Raw genomic sequence first — 6,228 nt, 5'->3', positions numbered from 1 at the left:
GTGCTGGCAGGGGGTCTGATGTCTTCCCCAACACCCTCTAATCCAGAAGCCTCTCCTACCTCCTCCAGTTTGAAAGATGCTGGAATCAGGACTCAGCAGAACCAGATGGTGCTGACCGACGCCAGGGACTGGAAGCCCACTCGTGAGCACCTGGGCCTTGCCACACCCTGAATTTGCCTGTTCCCCCACCCCTTGCCCCTGCAGGACCGGGAAGGGCCCATTTGCCTGGAGGTGCTTTGGCTGGCGGTTGAGCCGGGCCCCACACAGGGCCAGCGGAGAGGAGCAGCTTTGGGCAGCCATGGTGGGGACCTGTCTTGGCCAGCCCTAGGGCACCCGGGCTGGGCGCTGCTTCTCCTTCTGCACCTCAGGCCCTTCCTGGAAGACCGGCAGAGGCACATGCAGACCCTGACTCCAGCGACCATGGACAAGCTCCGCCTGCTCTTCCAGCACTTCCAGGCCAGCTCGGAGTCGGTGATGAACGGCGTCTGCCTGCTGCTGGCCGCGGGCACCATCAAGCTCTATGCCTCCCTGGATGTCCACTGCCCCTGCCTGGCACGCTACAACACGGCCTACGGCCTGGGCCTGCTGCTGGCGCCGCCCCTGGCGCTCTACCTCTGTGGCCTCCTGGCCAACCGGCAGTCCGTGCTCATGGTAGAGGAGTGGCGCCGGCCGGCAGGGTGCCGCCAGAAGGACCCCGGCATGATCAGGTGCGACCCCACACCCCCCCAGCACCCCAGGGCCCTAGTTTGCACCCCCACCAACTGCACGGGCTCTGCCAGGTGCATCCCAAGCCCCCAACACCACCACCCCTGCAGCTTTATTAGGGGCTCCCCCCACCTACTCACCCTCACAAACACGGCCAGGTCATCGCCCTAAAACGACGAGGTCCCCCCCCCACTTTGCAGTGGGTACTGTAGCCATCTTCTTATGGAGGGAGAGGGGACCCACCCCAGCAGTGCACAGGGCTGACTCCCGACTGTGTTCAGGGATCACTCCTGGTGGTTCTCAGGAGATCATATGGGGTGCCGGGGATCCAACCCCGGTCTGCCGCATGCAAAGCAAGCACCATACCTTCTGTACTATCCCTCTGGCCCTGCTTATTTGTTGGTGGGGGGACCCCATTAGTGTTCAGGGCTTGCTCTTGGCTCTGTTCTCAGAGATCACTCCTGCCTGGCAGGCCTCGGAGAACCATATGGGGTGCCGGGGATTGAACCTGGGTCAGTAACGTGCAAGGCATGTGCCCTCCCTGCTGTACTATTGCTCCAGGCCCTGCATTCATTCCCTGACACACCCCAAGTGTGGAACCTCTCGGCCTCCGGGAAACACCGCCCATACCGCCCCCACCTCAGCTCTGTAGCTGTCCTCAGTGCTGTGGTCTCGTGACTTTGGTTTGGGTATTTTGGCAGTGCTGCTCTTAGCTCGGTGCTCCAGGGTCACTCCTGGGGCTGGGTCTCCCATGGCCTCAGCTCCCCACTCCTCTCCGGCCAGGTATATGTGCTCCTCCGTGCTGCAGAGAGCGCTGGCTGCCCCGCTCGCCTGGATCCTGCTGGCCCTCCTGGACGGCAAGTGCTTGGTGTGTGCCTTCAGCTGCTCTGTGGACCCTGAGAAGTTTCTGGACTTTGCCAACATGACCTCCAGCCAGGTGTAGCTCTTCCTGGCCAAGGTGCCCTGCAAGGAGGATAAGCTGGTCAGTGACAGCCCGACCCGGAAGGCTATGACCTGCTACCCGGTGCCTGTCACGGTCGTTCAGCCTGCCCTCCCTGGGCCTGGGTGGGTGGGGGGGACTGAGGAGGGTCAGCGATGTCCTGGGGACCCTCCTGCTGGAGACACACAGGCAAGGAACGAGAGGGTCCTGGGGGGTTCCTGTTCAGGACAGGGGTGGGAGGCGCGGGCTCTATGCCATGCATGTCGACATCAGGTGTCCACCCCCTCAGCCATGCTCCCAGGACACTGCAGGGACACAGCTCTGTGTTTGGGGAGGGCCAGGAGGGCTGCCAGCTCGCGGCCATCACTCAGGGGAGGGGGAAGGGGAGGCCACACAGTATCAGCTCCACCATCAGATTCTTCAGAGTTGCCCTCACCCTCCGCCAGACAGCTGCTCCCCGGCTGTATCCTGTGCGACTGCCACCTCAGCTCTCAGCCAGAACCTCAGTTTCCAGAGCCCCCAAGTTCAGATTAGGGGTTCCTTTCTCTGAACTCCCATGTCCCTTGTAGATCCGTCCACGTGACACTTAGACATGGCAATATTTCTGCTGCTAAAGTGAGCAAAGACTGGGGTCCATTATCTCCATCAAAATACAGGACAGGGCATGCACAGATGGGACGATACATATGACCCAAAATCTGGATGAAAAGGTGAATGGACATTGAGGCGGGGTGGGTGGGTGGGTGTGTGTGGGATGGTCGGTTGGATGGATGGTAGATGGGTGGATGGATAGATGGATGGATGGGCAGGAGTGCAGGAAAGGCAAAACTCAGGCTTTCAGCTGAGGCTCTAATTAAAAGATTAACAAGAGGAAAATCATGCAAGAGAAACCTAAAGCAAAGAATGCCATTAAAAGCAATGACTTGGGGCTGGAGTGATAGCACAGCGGGTAGGGCATTTGCCTTGCATGCGGCCAACCCAGGTTCGATTCCCAGCATCCCATATGGTCCCCCGAGCACCACCAGGAATAATTCCTGGGTGCAGAGCCAGGAGTAACCCCTGTGCATTGCTGGGTGTGACCCAGAAAGAAAAAAAAAGCAATGACTTGAAATTCTGGCTTCTGTAGCATCTTCAACAAAGAGTGGCGCCTTCAGAGAAGAGATGGGACAAAAGAGAGCAGCTCTGGGTTTTGAAGGGCAGAAACTGCGAAGGCAAACGCACCAGAGAAACTAGTGGAGTGGTTTCTCATTTGCTTGCAGAGTAGTGGGTGTTTAGGGTCATGCCTGGCAGTGTGCTGGGACCATTCCTCACTCTGTGCTCAGGAGCACCCTTGGGGGTGCTCAGGGGACTAGAGGTGGTGCTAAAGATCAGACTCAAGTTAGCCACGTGCAAGGCAAGTTCCCTGACCAGCGTTCCGCCCCATGAGATTCTGCTTCAGTAAGAATCTCCGGGAGAATTTACTACAATCTGACTCGAGGCAGAAACGGGGAAAGGTAGAACTTTTTCGATATTTGCTGCTTTCTAACCATCTTTGAGATACTTTGCTTGGATTTGGGTTTTGGTTTTTGTTTGGGGACCCCCCCTGGAGGTGCTCAGGGGCTCTTCACAGCTCAGTGCAGGGGTCACTCCCAGTGTGGCTGGTGGGCATGCTGGGGTCAGACCTAGGCTCCCACTGCAAGGCATTTGTTCCAGCCCATTCAGCGATGGTTGGGGAATGGGGTGATGGTTGGAGATGGGGCGATGGTTGGGGGATGGAGGATGTTGGGGGATGGGACACTGGTCGAGGGATGGGTGACTGTTGGGAAATGGGGTGATGGTTTGGGGATGGGATGATGGTTGGGGATAGAGGACATTTGGGGGATGGATGATGGTTGGGGAATTTGTTTATGGTTGGGAATGGGCAATGGGGTGACAGTCAGGGGCTGGGTCGATGGTGTTGAGACAATGGTTGGGGGAGAGCTGAGCAGAGAGGAAATATGATGGGCAGATCAGGGAGGGATGATTGACTAGATTAACGAATGGGAGGATAGTGATGGATGGGAAGGTGGGTGGAGGTGGTTAACATGAGGGATGTTCCATGGGCAGATGCAACCATCTGCAGAAGGGCAGGCAGGATCCCTAATGGAGAGACCGTGGACACTCAATCACTGCGCACTTGTTCCCCCACCCCCAACCCCATCTTGCTTGCCTCCCCAGAGCCCATGGGCTGGACCATCACCCTGCTGCTCATTATCCTGGCCTTCCTGGCGCGCTGCCTGAGGCCCTGCTTCGACCAGACCGTCTTCCTGCAGCACCAATACTGGAGCAACTACGTGGACCTGGAGCAGAAGCTCTTCGACGAGACGTGCTGCGAGCATGCGCGGGACCTGGCGCACCGCTGCGTGCTGCACTTCTTCCAGAGCATGCAGAGCGAGATGCGGGCGCGGGGCCTGTGCCAGCCCGCTGACCACCCGTCGGCCCAGCCCAGAGACCTGCCCGAACCCCCGGACGGTCGGGCGCACCTGCCCGCAGTCTCCAGCCGCGAGCAAGTGAACCGCCTCCTGAGCACCTGGTGCTCCAGCAAGCCGCCCCTCGGCCTTGCGGGCCCCACGGGATACTGCGGGGGTGGCCGCAGCCAGCCACCGCCCACGGCTGCCCCTGACCCCCGGGGGCCCCAACACACAGAAGTGTAGAGACCCGAGCACCTGGCACCACGCGAAAGGAGCTGGGAGCTGGCTAAACGGAGGGACATCCCAGGCAGCCCAGCACACCCCCCCCCCCCCCAGAGAGCTGAGATCCCCACACTCTATACTGGGGACACGCCAAGGCAGGGCCAGTTGTCCCCGCAAGAGCTGACATCCCCAGTCACGTTTCTGGGCGTGATCTCGTGTACACGAAAGCCGCTGCCCTCACGACTGTGCTGGGTTCAGCTTCTCCCAGGAGAGCAAGTCAGGGGCTGGAGCTGAGTGGGGTCTCCCAGCCCCGGGGAACACTGGTACTCTTCTCTTGGGGGGGGGGGGGCAAACTGAGGAGCAAGAGTCTGAGTAGATCTGCCTTGGGCTCTGGATACAGCTTTTTATGTTTCATAATAATAATAATAAAAATGACACTGGCACCTACTTCCGTGATGTTCCTATGTGCGTGTGTGTGTGGGGGGGGGGGGCCGTGCTGACTCCTTCTGTGTCCTGACGCATTGCAGCTCCCAGTGACCTAGTGAAGCGCTGTGGGTTTCTCAGAGATAATTCCAAGTGAGTGACATTTCCTCTGAACACCCTCCGCGGCGCCTCTCCGACAGCCAGCATCTGTAGGTGCCATGCAGGCGGGTGGCACCAGGTTAGTGGCCGCTCCGCCTTCGAGCTCATTCTTCTGATGAGCTCCATGTTTTAATTCTGTTTAGTTTTTGTTTTTTTCTGCGCTTGGGCTCGAGTCAGGACCTCACGCACAGACAGGATAGGTGCTCTACGGCAGAGCATTTTTGGTTTGATTTGGTTTAGGGGCCACACCTGGTGGCAGTTCTTAGGGCTACCCATGGCAAAATGCTTGGGGTCGCTGTCAGGAGCAGTGCCGGCCTCTAACACGGAGCTGTCTCCCCAGACCCAGGACCATTTTTCAGATGAGAAAACTGAGGCCTCCGGACGTTGAGTTTCCTGAGGTCTTGGAAGAACTGGAATCAGGGGCTGGAGCAATGACAGCAGCTAAGGCAAGAGGCCGACTTGGGTTCATTCCCCGCCATGTCATATGGTCTCTGGAGTCCCACCGGGAGTGACCCCTGGGCACAAAGCCAGGAGTATGTCTCAACAGCTCTGGGTGTGCTCCCCACCCCCTAAATAAATATATATATATATTTATATATACATATATATATATATGTTGGAACAGGAGCTCTGGCTTGGCCACTACTTGGCCCTTCAGGTTGTTCCGTGCTTGCGCTCATTCTCAGGGCTCTGGTTGGATCCCTGCAGCTTCGCTCCAGCTCGGAGGGAGCCCCAGCAAGCTGTGCCCTGGGTTCCTCTTGAAAATGAAAGGGCTGATTCGGGCCTCTTGCTGCCACTGCATGTGAAGTTATCTGCTTCCTGACCTCAGCACTTTCTGCTTCCCCTCCCCCCCACTCCTCCATCTTTCTGGATTTGGGGCCACACCCAGTGGTGCTCAGGACTTCCTGTTAGCTCCGTGCTCAGGATCACTCCTGCTCCTGCTAGGCTAGGGGGACCTTATGGGGTGCCACGAATTGAGCCCCGATGTGAAGCGTGGAAGGCAAATGCCCTTCCTGCTATACTGTCTCTGCAGCCTGTTTCCACTTTCAAAGTGGCCCACTTCCTTCAGCCGACCACCATGGCAGAAGGCCAGTTCTGTGCCCTGACACATGAGAGATCCTCAGCCCTGCCTGCCCCGCCCCCCAGGCCAGCCCCCACCCCAAAGCTTGAGGCCAGCCTCTGTCCAAGGCTGTCTTTTCCCCAGGGCATGCCCAGGGGGTCCTTCTCAGAGGTTAGCACTCTTGTGGGGGTTTCTCTGGGGATGAGGGATGGGTCCGAGCTGGGAATCAGCAGGGGGTGGACCCAGGGGTTACCAGAAAAGCTGCTGCTCGAGAACCTTTGGGCCACAGG

At 58.5% G+C, this 6,228-nt stretch overlaps 1 pseudogene; it reads left to right on the top strand.

The window, feature by feature from the left end:
• The first annotated feature begins 420 nt into the window (after positions 1-420).
• LOC130029411 (calcium homeostasis modulator protein 3-like) lies at positions 421-4,317 on the top strand (annotated as a pseudogene).
• The last annotated feature ends 1,911 nt before the right edge of the window (positions 4,318-6,228 follow it).

This window comes from Sorex fumeus, unplaced genomic scaffold (genome assembly GCF_029834395.1).
Source record: "Sorex fumeus unplaced genomic scaffold, SorFum_2.1 ptg000043l, whole genome shotgun sequence".
NCBI classification, from domain to species: Eukaryota; Metazoa; Chordata; class Mammalia; order Eulipotyphla; family Soricidae; genus Sorex; species Sorex fumeus.
Note: the sequence above shows the minus strand (reverse complement) of the source record. Positions and strands in the feature narration are given on the sequence as shown.